Source organism: Choloepus didactylus, chromosome 18 (assembly GCF_015220235.1).
Source record: "Choloepus didactylus isolate mChoDid1 chromosome 18, mChoDid1.pri, whole genome shotgun sequence".
NCBI lineage: Eukaryota > Metazoa > Chordata > Mammalia > Pilosa > Megalonychidae > Choloepus > Choloepus didactylus.
Window position 1 is genome coordinate 33,035,357 of NC_051324.1, and position 19,677 is coordinate 33,055,033.

The following is a 19,677-nucleotide window of genomic DNA, read 5'->3' on the forward strand; positions in this document are numbered from 1 at the left end:
ATCCCTTATAAATAAAGATGCAAAATTCCTCAACAAAATACTAGCAAGCCAAATCTAACAACACATTGAAAGAATTATACACCATGTCAAATGGGATTTATCCCAGCTATGCAAGGTTGGTTCACCCCAAGAAAACTGATTAATATAACACCTCACATTAATAGAATGAAGGGGGAAAAAACACGATCATCTCAATTGACACAGAAAAGGCACTTGACAAAATCTAGTACCCATCTTGATAAAAACATTCAGTAAACTAGTAATAGAAGAAAACTTCCTCAACATGATAAAGGGCATTTTAGAAAACCCCACAGCTAACATTATGCTCAACTGTGAAAAACTGAAAGCTTTCTCTCTTAGATCAGAAACAAGACAAGGGTGCCCACTGTTACCACTGTTATTCAACATTATTCTGAAAGTTCTCACTGGTGCAACTAGGCAAGAAAAAGAAATTAAAGGCATCCAAATTGGAAAGGGAAAAGTAAACCTTTCCCTATTTGTAGATGATATGAGCCTGTACACAGAAAATCCTGAAAAGATCTACAACAAAGCTACTAGAGCTTATAAACAAATTCAGCCAAGTCTCATGATATAAGATCAACACAGAAATGTCAGTAGTGTTTCTATGCACTAATAATGACCAATTGGAAGAGGAGATATAGAAAAATATCCATTTTTAATAGCAACTAAATGAATCAAACATCTAGGAAAAATCTAACCATGGATGTAAAGAGCTTGTACACAGAAAACTGCAAAACATTGCTGAAAAAAAGCAGAGAAGATGTCAATAAATGGAAGAACATTCCATGTTCATGGATTAGAAGACTAAATATCACTAAGATATCAATTCTACCCAAAACAATTTACAGATTCAACTCAATCCCAATCAAAATTCCAACAGCCTTCTTTGCAGAACTGGAAAAGACAAATTCATATGGAAGGGCAAGGGGCCCAAAATAGCCAAAATTATCTTCAGAAAGAAGAATGAAGCTGGAGGACTCACACTTCCAGATTTCAAAACTCACTGCAAAGCTACCTAATCAAAACAGTGTGGTACTGGCACAAGGACAGACATAAAGATCAATGGAACTGAAGTAAGAGTTCAGAAATAAACCCTCACATCTTGGCCAATTGATTTTTTAAAAACAAAATATAAATTTTTTTCTTCTTTTTTTTTTTGGTTCATAGTAGTTAAATGGTTTGGTCATACTTGTTAAAATCAGATCTGAAACAATGACATGTATAAAAGAACAGTTATTTTGCTGTAGTCTAGTCTATCATTAAAATTACATTCCCTGCTCTCTAATGATTATAGCATGTGGACTCAACAGAGCAGTTAGGTGGACTCAGCTGAACAATCTCCATTTAAACATGCACATCTTGTCCACCCTCATTTCAAACTCAAGGCACAAATGGCCTCTTTGTGCCTTTATGACTAGCTTGCTTCTTTTTCTTCTGGTACCATTTCCCAGATTGACTCCTTGATGTGTTCTAGATGTTCTATTTGTCTTTGTAGCATCCATGGCAACTCCTTCAGGTAAGTTTCACTGAATATATTCCAGGTAGATATCTGCTGTACTTCCAGTTGGATGCTCTAACTCTAAACATCTGTAACGTGTTCTTATTTCGTACCGAATTCTGTGCTTCTTGAAAATATGCACTGATTTGAGAAGAGTAAATTGCTCTATTTTCCTTGGAGCTTCGTGTACTTTGATAGAGATACCAAGTTCTTTAGCAACAAGCACAACAAAATATTCATAACTCCTCAATACAGCCTCATCATGGCCTTTCACTAAAACTTACAGGTGCTTATATAATGTGCCTGGTTCATCAGAAATTGTTATAGGCTTAGTCATATCCTTGGAAATATATATCAATGTGAAGGCTTGAAAACTGTACCCATTCCTTACTGCTACTGAGAAGAAAGCCATCATTTTTGTCTGTACTGCTCTTAGAACTGTTTACTGAAAAATTCCCTGAACCCTGTCCAAAACGCCAACACACCCTGAGCACTGTTCGTGCCACCGTCTTGCAGCTGTGTTTGGCCAATTGATTTGACAAGGGTGCCAAGTCTACTCAACAAAAAAAGAATAGTCTTTCCAACAAATGGTGGTGGGAAAACTGGATATCCATATGCAAAAGAATGAAGGTGGACCCCTACCTCACACTCTATTAAAAATTATCTCAAAATGGATCAAAGACCTAAACATAAGAACCAAAACTATAAAATTCCTAGAAGAAAACAGGGAAACATCTTCAGGACCTTGTGTTAGGCAATTGTATCTTTGACTTCACACTAAAAGCATGAACAACAAAAGAAAAAATAGATAAATGGGACTTCATCAAAATCATTAACTTTTGTGCGTCAAAAGACTATCTTGTAAGTGAAAAGACAACCTATAGAATGGGAGAAAATATTTGGAAACCATATATCTGATAAGGGTTTAGTATCCAGAAATGTACAGAGAAACCCTACAACTCAGTAACTACCAACCCAATTTTAAAAAGGGCAAAAGTCTTGAATAGATATTTCTCCAAAGAAGATATACAAATGGCCAACTAACACATGAAAAGATGCTTAATATCATTCACCGTTAGAGAAATGCCAATCAAAACCACCACAAGATACCATTTCACATGCACTAGAATGGCTTTTAAAAAATGGAAAATAAGTGTTGGAGAGGATGTGGAGAAAAAGGAACACCCATTCATTGTTCATATGGATGTAAAATGGTACAGTCACTGTTGAAAAGTTTGGTGGTTTCTGGGGAAGTTAAGTATAGAATTACCATATGACCCTGCAAACCCACTTCTAGGTATATACCTGTGATGGTTTGAAGCCGTATGCACCCCAGAAAAGCATGTTCTCAAAGTTAATCCATTCCTGTGAGAGTGGACCCGTTGTAAGTAGGATCTTTTGGTGAGTAGGATCTTAAGTTAAGATGTGACCCAACTTATTCAGTGTGGGTTTTAATCCTCTTACTGGAGTCCTTTATAAGGGAATGAAATTCAGACACACACAGAGAAAGCCACAAAAGCAAGAAACTGAAAGCAATGAAATCCAGAAGAGAAGAGAGAGACCAGCAGACACCACCCAGGGCCTTGCTATGTGAAAGAGGAGTCCAGGATCACTGGCAGCTGGTCTTTGGGAAGAAAGCATTACTTGATGATGCCTTGATGTGAACATTTTTCTCAGTCTCAAAACTGTAAGCTTGTAAGTTAATAAATCCCCATTGTTAAAACTGACCCATTTCACGATATCTGCATTTTGGTAGCCTGGCAGACTAAAGCAATAACCAAAAGAAATGAAAGCAGAGACTTGATCAGATATTTGCATACTAGTATTCATAGGGGCATTATTCACAATGGAAGCAACCCAAGTATCCACAAGAGATGAATAAACAAAATGTGGTATATGCATACAATGGAATATTATTCAGCCATAAAAAGGAATGAAGTTCTGAGGCAGGCTAAAACCTGGGTGAACCTTGAATATATCATGTTGTGTGAAATAAGCCAGGCACAAAAGGACAAATATTTTATGATATCACTTACATGAAATAATTAGCATGTGCAAATTCATAGAGTCAGAAACTAGAATACAGGTTACCAGGGGCTGGCATTGGGGTAGGAATGGGGAGTTAATCCCAGAATTTCTGTTTGAGGTGATGGAAAAATTTTGGTACTGGATGGTGATGACGGTGGCACAACATTGTGAGTGTCATTAACACCAGTGAATTGTATATTTGCAAGCAGTTAAAATGGGAAATTTTAGGTTGTTTACATGTTACCAGAATAAAAAAATTTTAAAACCGTAGGACTGTATAACACACAGTAAACCTTAGTGTAAACTATGGATTATCATTAAAAGTATAATATTATAATACTGCTTCACCAATTGTAGTAAAAGTACCACACTAATGCCAACTGTTAATAATAGGGAAATCTATGTGAGGAGCAGTATATGGGAACTCTGTATTTTCTGCATGATTTCCCTATAAACCTACAACTTCTCTTTAAAAAAAAAGAACAGACAAAACTAAAGTATCATTACTTTGAGGGGTTATTGACTGAGAGGGGGCATGAGGGGCTTTGGAAATGTTCTATATTGTGATGGGGAGAGGATTATATGGGTGAATATGCATGTAAAAATTGATTAAGCTGTACACCTGAGATGTATGCTCTTTATTTTAAGTTTTAAAATATGGGGGGCAGGGACAAAAAATATATACGGTAGGAACTCAGAAATGGCCAACATTATGAAAGTAGAACACAAATGACTAAAGTTTGGGAAATAGTGGATGAGAAGTTCTTTCAGAGGCTTCCCCTCCTAAGAATGGGATCCTCTAATAGTAGCACCATCAGCCCTTCCCAAGGCTCTAAGTTCAGAGATCAACCTGCCCCTTATCTGGCTTGATGATTGGCAGAGGCACGGGTTTAAGGGGTAAGACGCCAGTTGCCCCCAGGGCCAGCTCGAAGCCCTGCACCCTGAGGCTTTGGGATCAGGAGGGCAGATTCCTGCTTGAGACTTTACAAACAAACCTGAGACTTGAGACTTGCGGGAGTGTGTATGCTGCCACCCCCTCCTTGCTTGACCCCAGGCAGGGAAGACTTTCTCCTGGGATGTCTTGGGCCTCCCCTAGCCTGCCCCCATCTCAGACCATTCGGCATTTCCCCATGGGCTTGGCCCCAGTGTCATTTTCATCCGTCTGGTCTTTACTGGCTCTTCTACAAACTCACTGTGGGATCTAGATCACGTCCCTTCTCCTCACCATACCTCATTTTCACCTCTGCAAAATGTGGGGGCAGAGAAGAATCAGTGAGTCATTCGGGCTAGAAGTACCATCCAGCCCCACTGAGCACTGGAGCCCCTTCTGCCACACCCCAGGCAGCCACCCAGCTGTTGTGTGAAATGCACTGTAATGGGAGCTCTGGCCGTCAGAAAGTGCTTCCTAGAAATAAGGTGCATCTAGTGTACGCCTATCCACCACCCCCCACCCCCACAATCTATCTAAACACACACACACACACACACACACGCCTAATATCCATAGACAAGCTATCTTTGGAAGGCTATTTAATAAACAAGCCATAATGGTTGCTTCCAGGGAGAGGAACTGGGAACAGAGGGCAGGGGTGCAGGTGGGAGAGTCACTTTCCATTCTCACCTTTTTGTACCTTTTGAATTTTATACCATGCTTTACCTGGTCAGACACTAAGTAGTACACTTTTGCAAAGAAATTTCTCATAGTCTTTGACTGGCGTGGCCCTGGGTGGGGTTAGGGCCATGCCGTAGCCCACGCACCAGTCCAGACACTCTCCAGTAGAGATCAAGACTTGGCAGGCAGATGTCTGAGCCCCAGTCCCCTCTCTGCCAGTACTCGGGAGATTGTGGCAGACTGCTTAACTTCTCTGAACCCAGGCTCCCTTTCTACACAATGTGAAAATACTAACGTCAGCCTCGTTGGGTTACAGTGGGGATTAGGGAAGGCAATGCCTGGCTCAGAATAGGTGCTTGATCAAGTTTGACAATTAAACTTTACTTATTCTTGTCCCCATATGTCACCTGCACATGTACACTTTTCAACTTACAAAGCATTTTCCTATTTCATTCCTACAACACTGTTGTACAGTGGGTGTTTTTATCCCCGTTTTACAGATGAAGAAACGAGGCTCAGGGACTTGCCCAAGCTCCGGAGCAGGAAGGTTGCCAAGCCAGGAATCAGGCCTTCTGATGTCTATGGTGTTCTTTCTTCCTCACCAGGTTGCTTCTGGGTCTGGGATCTCTTTTGGGCATCTTCAGTTATGCTCTGAGGGCCATTAAAAGTGATTCTGCCCCTTCCCCTCCACTTCTTAAGAGCGGCTCCTGAGTCTTTGTCCTGGAACCCTGGGCATTATGGAAGTCAGAGGTGGGAGGGAGAGGGGCAGGGCTATCTCCAACCCAGAGAAAGCTTGGTTGGAAGACACTGGGAGGAGCAGCCAGCAAACCGGATGGTCCCAGCCATATGAAGATGTCACCGTGAGAAGCCGGCACAGGGCAGGCAGCTGCAATCAAGCCCTCAATTGAAGGTCATTATGGGATGGGAGGATGGCTCCCCAGCCTCAGGTAGACCCAGATGGAAGGCAGTTAACTTCCTCCCTCAGATCTCCTTGGGCCATAAGGAATCAGCAGGCAGGCTCGCCAACCCCACGGAGGGTGTGTTTGTGGGGTCATTCCATTAAAGTCCATTGCGCACCTTGGCTCACCTGTCATGCTCAGTAGCACCTGGCACAGACAGAGGCCGGCACATACCAGGCACTATTAAATATTCATTAAATGGGTGAGCGGCACCTCCTAGGTCATCCGTTGATTCCCCATCCTCTGTGCACTGCTGCCTCCATCACTCACCCGTTTCTGTGTACTCTGACTGCCCAGAGTCTGGAAAGTTCTGGCTGAAGTCTACCCTCCATCCTCTGCCTTAGCCTCGCCTCGGCTCCAGTGCGTTAAATGGAACGTCAGGCTAGGGGCGTGGATAATATTTACAGGGAACCACAGCAGAGTTACTGCAGCCCCCTCAGCTCCCGATGTGGAGGAGAAAATCACAGCTGTAAATTTCCCCAAGCAGAGCCCGCCTGCCTCCTCCCTCCTGATTCCGGCCCCTTAGCTTGTGATTTACAGAAGGAGAAGTAGGAGCCTCAGGAACCGTCTCCGCAGGAAGGAAGCAGGCACCTGCAGCCTGGCAGAGGGAACGTCCTCACCCCAGACATGGGGCAGTGACTCCAGTCGTCCACCATGGGCCTCCAGGGCACGTCTCTTCTGCCTCCCAGCTGGCATCCTCTGCTGGGGTCCCTGTCTCCCTTCCTACACCAAGACCCCTGAGGGGAGAGGGGATAGCCAGGAAGCATCAGATCCCATAGAAGCTCATTCCACAGCCACTTGCCTTTGGCCTTTACTTTTCCATCTGTGCAATGGGGCTATTGGGAGATGACTCTGAAATGGAGAGTGCCCCAGGAGCAGTCCTTCTTTCTCTTTCACTCATTTATTCACTGACTCACTCAAAGCCGGGGGGACCCCAGAATGCACCAAAAGGAAGCTGCAGCGTGTCCAAAGGGAATGGGTTGGGGTTTTCAGGCTCATTTTCTAGCCGGAGCTTGGGCTGGACCTCATTCTACCCAGTCGTGATGAGGAAAGAGCACTGGGTTATGAGTCCAGAGGTCTGGATTCTAGTCCCAACTCGGTCAGTAACTCCCCATGTTCCCTTGGGTAAGTGTCCGGCCATTTCAGGACATCAGTTTCCATATCTATGAAACGGGGCCTGGGCCAGGGGCCCTCCCTTCCTGGAGTCTACCTCACGTCCTGGGACAGCCACTCACTGATCTGGCTAAGCAACTGCCTGCCCCTGAGTCCCGTTATGTTATCCCCCCTCTACACACCGATCCTGGAGGAGGATGGAGAGTGGGGCCTGCTGTCCTGGACCCATTCCAAGGTAAAGGTGGTGGGCAGCAGTGGTTCATGTGTCCCCCTCACCCCAGGGGCCTCACTGAGGCAAGAGGCCCCCTCCCCACCTCTGCCTGCGGGCACAGGCCCTCGGTAACCCACCTCCCCCCAGCCACCATCGGTAGGACTCCTCCTGGCTTCCTCCGCAGTCACCCTGAGACTGAAGCCAGTCTCAGCGCCAGAGCAGGGTCTGGGAGTCCTGACATGCCCTGGGGGGAGCTGGGGCTTCTTACCCCCACCCTCACCCCACACAGCTGCCCAAACCCGGCTGCATTTCCCTCTGCTCCAGCAGAAACCCGGGAGCCCGAGAGCTACCGGGTGCTCCAGGTTGGGGATGTCTCTCCTCTGAGCATCCCCGGCAGCAAGAAGGCATCGGGGAAGCCCCCTATGCAGAGCCCCAGGGATCAGAGAGAAAAGTGGGTGGTGACAATATCAAGGTCTGGGGGAGCTGCGCCCGGGGGCCTGCAGCCTCTGTGAGCCAAGCGGAGCTATCCTTCAGGGTTTTCTAAGGCCCACGTTTTGGAGTAATCTCGAAGACAGATAATAATGATGATGACTGCATTTACTGAGCCAGACCCTGTTCTAAGCACTTTACCCATAACAGTTCGTTTAATCATCACTTCAACCCTAAGAAATGTGTACTACTATTACAGATAAAGAAAATGAAACACAAAAAGGTTGAACCTCTTGGCCAAGGTAAGTGCCCAGGGACAGATTCAAACCCCAGGGGCCCATCACCCCACCCTGCCTCTGAGCATTAGGAGGGGGGGCACTTTTGTTTTACTCCCCTTGGGTTATGGATGAGGCCAGAGATGTGGAGACAATTCCCCAAGGTCACAGAGCAAGATGGAAGCAATCCTGTTTGTCCAACTGGGTCTCCTGGGGGCCCTCCCTGGGCCCTCCTCTATTCAGTCAGTCTTCAGGGGGCCTGGAGCAGAGCAGCCCTCACCCCCAGGTTAGGAGCCTGCCTTCCCCTGCCCCCTCATTCTGGTCTCCTCCATGTTTGTAGCTGTTGCACTGCTATTGTCAGTGGTCTGTAAACTTGGCGTCTAATCACCTCTTAAAAGACAAAACCCATGGTGCAGATCATCAGGAAGCAGATGTGTACCTTTACATTTTATGTCAACCCTCTTTCTTAGATATCTGTTTTGCCCTCCTGGCATTCAGCTCTGCTGATGGTGAAATTGTTTCCTGCCCTGAGAGCTCATGTGGGAAGGAGGAGGACAGGAGGACAGGAGGATAACCTGGATCCCTGGGAGCAGGTCCGCCCACACAGTGAGTGGTTTGCCTCAGATAGAGGGAAACAGGATCCAAACTCAGTTCAGTCAAGCCATCAGTGCCTTTTTGCCTGCAAATATTTAATTTTTTTCCCAAGGCCTAAACTTCCCCAGGGCAGGGTCTGTGTCTTTCCCTCAGATTGGGGGGTGCCCAAGGTAGAGCTATGTGCCCCCCATCTGACTGAAGCTTCTTCCGGGACAGGGATTGTGTCTCCCTCATCAGATTGAAGGCTCTCCGGGGGCAGAGCTATGTCTCCCTCATCAGACTGGCTGCTCCCCAGGGGTAATACTGTGTCTCCCATATCAGACTAGATACTCCCTGAGGATAACGCTGTCTCCCCTACCAGACCAAGGAGGGTCTGTATCCCCTTCCAGCCAGTCCCCACCCTGGGCATGATTGAATCTATACCATTTAGCACAGGGCAGCTTCTCCCAGAATGAAGCTTCAGATGACAGAAAAACTCCCCTATCCATCCCACCCCATTCCTAGGGAGCCAAGCCAGCAAGGGGCCATGAGGGGCCTGTCCCAGGCCAGCAGAGCCCAGTCAGGCCCACAGGCTTCCCTCCCCCCTGCCACCCCCGCTGGGCAGCCTGAAGCCCCCTGACCCCATGGCCTTCCATCATGGGAGATCTATAACATTTACAATCCCAAAACAAAAGGCCCCGAGAGCTGAGGACAGAATTCATCTTCCCAACTGACAAGCCCCGTTAATTAACTACTTGGAAATCGATGACGAGAAGGGACAGGCAGCAAATGACACCTCATCGTGGGCCAGGAGGAGGGAGGACATGTCCGGGGACTGGCGGACATGGACCACGGGGCTGGCCGGGCGCCTGGGAGAGCCACCGCACCCATCTGTCACTGTCACTTCAAACGCGGTCAGCTACCCCCCAGCCCAGAAATTCTCATTTCCTACCACAACAGACACTCAAGAAGGCAGTGAGGGGCGGGGTGTGGGTGGGGATTCTGCCCAAAGAGTGAAGGGAAAGCAATCTATGGAGCACCTACTACGTGCCAGGCATTGTGCTAGATGCTTTTCATTCATTATTACCTCCCACAGCAGCTCTGGGAGGTAGGTTTTATTATTCCCATTTTAGGGATGATAGAATTAAGGGCTGGAGGAAAACAACTTAAGGATGTGGTTGTCTGTTTTTTGTAAATCATTTTTATACTATGGTAAATCTATACATAATATAAAATTTACCATCTTAACTATTTTTAAGTTTACAATTCAGTGACATTAAGTACATTCACAATGTTGTATAATTAACGCCACTATTACCAGAACATTTTCATCAACCCGAACAGAAACACTGCATGCGTTAAGTAACAGCTCCCTATTTCCTCCTCTCCCCGGGTTAACTTTCTGTCTCTATGAATTTGCCTATTCTAGATACTCATATAAGTGGAATCACACGGTATTTGTCCTTTTGTGACTGGATTATTTCACTTCAAGGTTCACCATGTTGTAACTTGTATCACCACCTCATTTTTTTTATGGATGAATAATATTCCACAGTATGGGTCTACCATATTTTGTTTTTCCATTCATCTGTGGATGGGCACAGGTTGTTTCTACTTTTTGGCTACTGGGAATAATGCTGCCATGGGGTTGTATTCTAAAATGTCAGCTACAGGTTGAGGAAACCAGGCTTTGGATCTAAAGATCCAACTTGGTTGGAAAAAAAGAGTTCTGGATTTGAGAGCAAAAGATCTGCCGCTGAGGCCAGTCTTCCTCTCACTCTCTGTGTAACAAGCTGCTTAATTTCTCTGAGCCTCACTTTCCTCATCTGTAACATGGGGAGAATGACCCCACCCTGCTTACTTTGTGGATAGTTTACTGATCCTTGCTCAGGAAGCCCCAAGGCCCGCACTTGGGTAAGGAAGCAGACACTATTTTCTCACCTCCAGGCCTGCTGATCCTCAGCACCGCCCCCATCCAACTTGGGGGCAAGGCAGATGAGGGGTAACATGGTATTCTGAGCCTGGGAGGGCTATGTGGGAAACAGACGGGAAGGCTTGGGGGGCTTAGAGGTGGACATCAAAGATATGAGGGCAGGGCTGGGGAACAGGCCTCCTTGCACCCAACTGGGGGTTTCTGCAGGTAGAAGATAATCTTTCTGTAAAAAGGAGGTAAAGTATCTATCTTGTGGGGTTGTTGTGAAGTTTAGACAAATAATACAAATGGAAGAGCTTAGCAAATGCCAGGTACATAATAAGTGTTCAATAAATGTTAGAAAGTAGGTGGCTCCTATTCCTTCTCCCAAACAAATGTTATTGAGATGTGGGGAAGCAGGGAGGGATGAAGCGCTGAGGTCCCAGGGACGGGGGCACGACTCCTGCTCTTGGAGAAGACCTCCGAAAATGAACCCAAAGCAACACTTACCATACACCATGGTGAGCTCAAGGCAGGGACACGAACAGAGCTCTCTGGGAGCCCAGAGGAGAGATGCTGAATTCTGCCCAGAGGAGACGCTCTCCGACCTGGGTTGGAACTATGATTAGGAAGCCATTTGGTGAGAAGTTAGAGGAGAAGGGGCTCAGCAGAGGCTGTGCTGAAGGAGTCTAGCATGGCGACTTGCACAAAGTAGACACCTCCTCTTTTACCCTCCACCTGGCCCAGAGCTCAGCAGAGCTCAAGAAATGTCTGGAGAACATGGGAGCCCCTTGTGGCTGCTGGGAAGTATAAGGGTGGGGCAGGATAAGAGCCTGGAGGGCAGAAGGAGCCAAATGGGGAAAGGTCCAGAATGCCACACACACTAGCGTCTAGAGTCTCAGCTTTCCTATTTAGAAAGTAGGGCCATGAACCTCTTTGATAAGAAAGAATCCTGCTTCAGCTGTCCTCTTGGGGACTGCCCTCGAGTCAGGGAAGCCCTGCACTAGGAAGACCCTCCAAGTTGAAGGTGGGAGGACGTACCCTGCTGCCCTTCCTTCTCCTTCCCAGCTGCCCTCAGTGCCCCCTCCCCAGGCCCAGGGCGTGGGGTTTGGAAAGTTGCCAGGACTGCGCCAGCCGGGCCTTCCTCCCAGAGCAGATGGCTTCACTCTCCTCTCCCTCCACCCCAGCCCCCTTAAGAAGAGACCTTTCCAGAATACGTCATCTCACTGGAGCTGTAAATGTCAAATTTAAATTCATACTTTGTACCACCTTTGATTTCAAAGCGGATTACACCTCGGTGGTGAAAGGCTGCCCCGGTGGGGTCCGAGGAGACCTCCTGGGCTTCTGCTGGGCCTGAAGCATTGTTAACTGCTTCCAGTTCATTAGGTTTAATCCTAACAGCGCTGACTAAGGGGCCCTGGGCCGGACCCGGCACTCGGGACCATATGTGCCCATTGTCTCACTCATCCACGAATCCAGCCGTTGTGGACACCAGCCCACTGGGAAGGAGCTGTGGCCACCCGCTTCCTGCCAGGAGGGGTCCCTGCCCCCAGTGCAGGGGCAGCCAGGGTCTGGTCAGGGGTTCTCAGCTGCCAACTTCCCACAGATCCTTTGTGGGGCAGGCTGTTGGTACCACAGAGGAGGGAGGAGGGAGTGGGAGTCCTGGGAGAAGTGGCAGGGCAGACAGAAGTCCGTCTGCCCTGCTCTGCCCCTTGTCTGCCCCAATACACATTCACTCACCCACCCAGCACGAGGGCTCTTTCCCATATCCCCCCACACTCTGCCATTCATGCACTTGCACTCTCACTGTCATGAAACGTGTCCATGTGCTCACGACAGCCACTGCCCATAGGTACACTGGTGCACCGAGGCACACTTACACACCCAGACACAGTCACATCCATGCACCCTCATACCACATACACACTGCCACAATACCCAACACCCAAAAGCACACCTGTGCACCTACACACTCACATGCACACCACACACACATCCATTCACAACACCCACACATGCACATATATCCATACCTACACATCCACACATGCATATCCAGACACACATATACGTGGTCCATTGTGCAAATTTTCAAAGTTTGTTTAAAAAAAAATAAAAGAGCCCCTGGCATTTTCCCCTGACCTTTCCAAATGCCCAGAATGTCAGAGCTGGAAGGTACTTTAAAGAGAATTTAGTCCCACTCCCAGGTGGATAGACTGGGGCACAGTAGGGTGCCAGGGCTGTAGGCAGTGTGGAGGAGTGGCAGGGGCAGGGCCCAGTGGGGAGCAACTCTGCCCTGCTAGCTACTTGACTTTGGACAATTCTCTTAATGCCACAGAGCCTCTATCTCCACAGCCAACTAAGAAGGTATAAGGCACTGGCCCTTCAGGACTGTTAGCAGGATAAAGTGAGACAATGTATGTCCCAAGTGCTTTGTGAATGTGAAGGCACCATGCATGGGTATGTAAATGTCACCAAAAGGCTCCCAGGTCACCCATGAATAAGGAGCAATGGCAAGGCTAGAACCCAGACTTTGGGCTCTCTGCCCAGTCTCCCCATTACCCAGGACTTTTCAATAGAGGGGAGGGGGGGGGGCAGCAGCCCAGATGCAGTGGGTTCTGGGTAGTATGGAATAAGCAGGCTACAGCTGGGGATAGCCAAGGAGCCAGCTCACCTGCTCAGCCCGCTCCCACCTCTGCATCACCCAAAGGGCCAAGAGCTGGGTCTTAGGAGAAATCAGGCTTCAGGTGAAAAGAGCAAATGAGGCAGGCCTGGGCTCCAAGTTCCCACTGCTAATGCTCTGGAGAGAACTTACTGGAACACAGGCTGGCTGAGAGTGGTGTCAGCTAGCGTAGGGGGCAGAGGCCACCACATCACTGACTCTGTCCCCAAGGAGGGAATCAGACATGTATAACACCTAAAGCTAACTACACTGCAGAGGTACTAGCGCAGCACGTCTATCTGTCCATCAGTCTTTCTGTTCACCTGTCCACATTTAGGGGAGTGGGAGAAGTGGAAAAGATTAAGTTTGATGGGGGAGTTGTTGATTTGGTTTCATTCGCTATTTCTCTCAGGCCAAGAAGATACATTTGCACATGTGAATCAATGGTGCATCCATCATCCAAGAGCCGAACGTGCTCATCTCTTTCCAGTTCCATGAGCAGTGACATCAGGAATGGCAGCTTGAAATCCAGCACGTGGGAATTGGCACATGCTACAAACAGGGCTTTTTCTCCCTCCAGAGAGCTAGTTGTTAAATGTTCACCACCACTGCACTGCCTGTTCTCTGCTCCCCACTGGAAACCTCTCGCCTCTTGGGTACCTAGGCCCTCACTTGAATTCTCCACTCTAGCCTATGCCTCATCCCCTTCTCCCACTTCTAAGCCTCAGTTTCCTCAACTGTATTACTAGGAGAATAATGATAGCCTAGAGCAGTGCCTCTCAAACTGCAGTGTGCACACGAATCACCTGGGGATCTTGTTAAAATGCAAATTCTGATTCCTTGGTTTGGGGTGGGGCCTGAGAGTCTGCATTTCTGACAAGCCCCAGGTGATGAGGCTGCTTAACTGAGCAGGGGCTTAATTAATACTACATACAGATGTTGAGGTGGACTTGGCTCTTTAACCTCAGCTCTGACCTATCTCCTCAGCCTAAGCTTTATCTGCAAGCTCCTCTAGTGGTTCTAAAACAAAAAGTTAAAACAAAGAAAAAGAAAGAAAGCAAACTAGAAAGATTCATTGCTTCTCCCCAAAGCTCCCCTCCAGACTTCCATTCTCCCCAGCCGCCCTCTTTCTCTCACCCATGACCAGGAACTTCGCCTTTCCCAGAGGCTCTGAGCCTGCTCCTTCTATTATTCTATCACCCCAACCCAGCCTCCAGCCCCTGAGGCTGGGTGGCAGGTGGTCACCCCAAACTCGAGCAAGTCCCCAGCACCTCTAGCTCTTTCCTGCCAGGTCTCTGCTAGTCTCAGCACGTGGGAACTGGCACATGCTACAAACAGGGCTTGTTTCCCTTGAACGAGGCCTCTGTTTCAGGCCAGCCTGTCCGTCATCCCAGTTCGGTGCTGCAGTTCTCTATTCCCAGGAGGTGCCGAGAGCTGGCTGAGGACTTGCTCATGTGTCCTCAACCCCTCTCAGCTCCTCCAAGGTCAGCAGAGCAGCTACTTCCTGGAAGATTCTACCTGCCCCTCTCCTCTGTACACCCTCGGCATTCGTCTCAGCACTTACTCAAGGGGCCAAGAGCCTCCTAAGTTTTGTGTCCTTTATTTCATTCTCCTGCTAGACTAGGGGCTTCCCCAGAACAGGGGCCAGGTCTCCCCATCAGACTAGGTGCTCCCCCAGGGCAGGCGCTGTGTCTTTACCACCACACTGGGGAATCTCCCAGGACAGGAGCTGTCTCCCACATCAGATAGGGGAGGCCTTCTGCCAGGAGCTGCGTCTCCCCCAGTCAGCCCAGGAGTCCTCTTGGCAGAGCGCATGTCTCCTCCCGCAACCTGGAGAAGATAACACCATTTTCCTGTTCCTTCTGTGGTCTGGGACTCAGGCTTCTTCAGATGGGGCTTGGCTGAGCCCCCTCCCATCTAGGTACACTTGATCCAACCCTTGCCCAGCGGTGGCTCTCCTGGACCAGAGAGAGAGCAACCACCTGGGGGGCGTGGGCCTGGAGTCCTGTCTCCTTCCACCGCCCTCCACCAAGACCCCGACACCTGTGCCCTCTGCTCCAGCACACCAAGACTGTCCGGGACTCCCAGGCACTTGCTAATTAATTACCCTAATTAGCCGGGATGAGCCTGGACATCTGGACCCTCTCACAGGTGAGCTCAGACCCTCAGCACACTCAGGCTGAGGCACCATCTTCAGCGTGCCGGACCCAGGGCCCCCTCCATGGGCACAGAGCACCCTGCGTATGTTCTGAGGACCCCAAAGGTGACAAGAAGCTGGATCAGGGAGCCTTCAATTGTTCTCCCAAAGACCACCCCTCCCAGCCTCCTCTAGAGTGAGGGAGGGCAGAGGGGCTGTGCCTAGGGCAGGAAGGAACCCCCGGAGGATGGGGGTAGAGAGTGGTTGAGACCCCTCTTATACCTCTGCTCATCTTCCCAGAGGCCCATTTTCTCTATATCTCCCTCCCTCTACAACACACAAGGTGTGCAGGCCATACCACAACCCTGCCATTCATTCATTCATTCAACAGATATTTATTTATTGAGCACTGACTGTGAATCCACTATGCTGAGTACTGAGGATACAGCTGTGACAAAAAACACAGAAGTTCCTGCCCTCAGGGAGCTTAGATTCTAATGGGGGGAGGCAGACACCACAGAAAAGTAAAATATACTGTTTGAAACATGGTGACAAGTGCTAGAGAAAGAAATTAAGCAGGAGAAGGGAAGACGGAGAGCCAGGGGTGGGGCTGCAGTATTAAATAGGGTGGCCAAGGGAGGCCTCGCAGAAAAGGGGACCTTTGAGCAAATACTTGAAGGAAGTGAGGGAGTGAGCCTGTGGATACTGGGGGAGAAGCATTCCAGGCAGAGGGGACAGAGTGCCAAGGCCCTGAGGTGGGAGTATGGCTGCTGCACACGAGGCACAGCCAGGGGCGGGGGGTAAGGGGGTGGTGTCAGGGAAGGGGAAAGGGGGGCAGGGGGATGTGGTGGAAGGGGTGATGGGACCAGACCAGACAGGGCCTTGCACACCTTGAGTGCTCCTCAGGCACCCCGTTTACATGCTGCAGCACCCAGCACATTTCCCTGAACGCCTCCCCCACCCCAAGACACATCCCCCAAATCCCCAACCTGGGCCCATTCCACTCCCTCTGGGCTCCCTCCCTCTTCCCCCCTCCCAAGTGCCTAGACACCCTCTGGAACCCCCATTCCCTCTCCTAGTCTCACAGTAACAACACCCAGACATTCTAGCTTCCGCCTACAGCCCTCAGCCCAGCCCAGGGTTCTTCTGTACTCTTTGCCCCCACTTCTCAGATGAGCACACCAAGGCTCAGACTACAGGAAGGGCCCCAGCTGCCTGACCTCAAGTTTCTTAACTCTTCTTCTTCAGCAGGAGGAGGAAGACCTGGGCCCAATCCCACAAAACAGGATCTCGAGGCTCTGGGAAGCAGCCAGGGTGTGTGTGTGTGTGTTTGTGTGTGTGTGTGTGTGTGTGTGTCAGGGGAGGTCCACGCTCCAGAAGAAATGCCTGCCATAGACCTCACTGGGGCAGAAGAGAATAGAGGATTGGAGGATGCAGGTCGCTGGGGGCACTGACCTGGAGAGCATGATCTGCAGAGAAGAAAATCACCAATTCACCCTCAACACACCTCAACCCTCTTCTGGCCTCATCACCCTTGTCTCCCGTCTCTCTAACACGCCCCACAGCCAAGCCACTGGCAAGCCTGGACAGCACTACTTCAAAATCCATTCAAAATCCAACCACTTGCTGCCATTAAACAAACAGGAAACTACAAATGCTGGAGGGGATGTGGAGAAATTGGAACTCTTATTCATTGTTGGTGGGACTGTATAATGGTTCAGCCACTCTGGAAGTCAGTCTGGCAGTTCCTTAGAAAACTAGATATAGAGCTACCATTCGATCCAGTGATTGCACTTCTCGGTATATACCCGGAAGATCGGAAAGCAGTGACACGAACAGATATCTGCACGCCAATGTTCATAGCAGCATTATTCACAATTGCCAAGAGATGGAAACAACCCAAATGTCCTTCAACAGATGAGTGGATAAATAAAATGTGGTATATACACACGATGGAATACTACGCGGCAGTAAGAAGGAACGATCTCGTGAAACGTATGACAACATGGATGAACCTTGAAGACATAATGCTGAGCGAAATAAGCCAGGCACAAAAAGAGAAATATTATATGCTACCACTAATGTGAACTTTGAAAAATGTAAAACAAATGGTTTATAATGTAGAATGTAGGGGAACTAGCAGTAGAGAGCAATTAAGGAAGGGGGAACAATAATCCAAGAACAGATAAGCTATTTAACGTTCTGGGGATGCCCAGAAATGACTACGGTCTGTTAATTTCTGATGGATATAGTAGGAACAAGTTCACAGAAATGTTGCTATATTATGTAACTTTCTTGGGGTAAAATAGGAACATGTTGGAAGTTAAGCAGTTATCTTAGGTTAGTTGTCTTTTTCTTACTCCCTTGTTATGGTCTCTTTGAAATGTTCTTTTATTGTATGTTTGTTTTCTTTTTAACTTTTTTTTCCATACAGCTGATTTAAAAAAGAAGGGAAAGTTAAAAAAAAAAAAAAAAAAAAAGAAAAACAAGGAAAAAAAAAAGATGTAGTGCCCCCTTGAGGAGCCTGTGGAGAATGCAGGGGTATTCGCCTACCCCACCTCCATGGTTGCTAACATGACCACAGACATAGGGGACTGGTGGTTTGATGGGTTGAGCCCTCTACCATAAGTTTTACCCTTGGGAAGACAGTTGCTGCAAAGGAGAGGCTAGGCCTCCCTATATTTGTGCCTAAGAGTCTCCTCCCGAATGCCTCTTTGTTGCTCAAATGTGGCCCTCTCTCTCTGGCTAAGCCAACTTGAAAGGTGAAATCACTGCCCTCCCCCCTACGTGGGATCAGACACCCAGGGGAGTGAATCTCCCTGGCAACGTGGAATATGACTCCCGGGGAGGAATGTAGACCCAGCATCGTGGGACGGAGAACATCTTCTTGACCAAAAGGGGGATGTGAAAGGAAATGAAATAAGCTTCAGTGGCAGAGAGATTCCAAAAGGAGCCGAGAGGTCACTCTGGTGGGCACTCTTATGCACACTTTAGACAACCCTTTTTAGGTTCTAAAGAATTGGGGTAGCTGGTGGTGGATACCTGAAACTATCAAACTACAACCCAGAACCCATGAATCTCGAAGACAGTTGTATAAAAATGTAGCTTATGAGGGGTGACAATGGGATTGGGAAAGCCATAAGGGCCACACTCCACTTTGTCTAGTTTATGGATGGATGTGTAGAAAAATAGGGGAAGGAAACAAACAGACAAAGGTACCCAGTGTTCTTTTTTACTTTGGTTGCTCTTTTTCACTCTAATTGTTATTCTTGTTATTTTTGTGTGTGTGCTAATGAAGGTGTCAGGGATTGATTTAGGTGATGAATGTACAACTATGTAATGGTACTGTAAACAATCGAAAGTACAATTTGCTTTGTATGACTGCATGGTATGTGAATATATCTCAATAAAATGATGATTAAAAAAAAAAAAATCCAACCACTTCTCTCCACTTCTGCTACACCTGAGCTGCCATCACCTCTCACCTGGATGACTGCAGTAGACTCACACGGGCCTCCTGCTTTCACTGTTGCAATTTACTCTCAACCCAATAGCCAGAGGGACCCTTTAAAACCTAAGGCAGATCATGTCCCTTCCCTGCTCAAACCCTGCTCTGGCTCCCTCTTCAACGGCCACAAGGTCTACCCCGACTCCCTTGCCCTTCCCTCTCGGCTCTCACCTCCCACCTCACTCATTCCACTGACCTCACCGGCTTCCTTGCCTTTCCTTGGAGGTGCCAGGCCCCGTCCTGCCTCAGGGCTTTTGCGCAGTTGTTCCCTCTGCCCAGAGCTCTCTTCCCCCAGAAACCCGCAGGGCTCACCTCCAGCAGGTGCTCCTTCTCAGGGAGCCCCTCCTTGACCACCCCACTGAGACTGAAACCCACTCCCACAACTCCCCCTGCCCCCTTCTCTCCTTTGTTTTTCTTTATAGGAGTTACCACCACCTGACAAATAACAGTTCTCTTCATCTTGTTTCCTGTCTCTCTTCCCCACTAGAGTGTCAGCTCCACAAGGGAAGGGATTTTTGTCTGTTCACTGCTTTTGTTTAGAAGAGTTCATGGTGCCTAATCAGTTCTCTGTTGAAGGAATGAATGAACGAATCAATGAATCAATCACTCAACTGGGAAGTACAATGAGGGTGAAGCTACTGGGGAAGGTGTAAGGAGTGGAGGGGGAGAGGAAGAAATCGGTATTTGTTTTAGTCTTTTCTGTGAGCCGAGCACTTCACACTCAGGAGAATAAGGCTCA

The 19,677-nt window shown here is 48.2% G+C and overlaps 1 pseudogene; it reads right to left on the reverse strand.

Annotated features, from left to right (window-relative positions):
* Positions 1-1,435: 1,435 nt before the first annotated feature.
* Positions 1,436-6,774, reverse strand: LOC119514722 (annotated as a pseudogene).
* Positions 6,775-19,677: the final 12,903 nt, after the last annotated feature.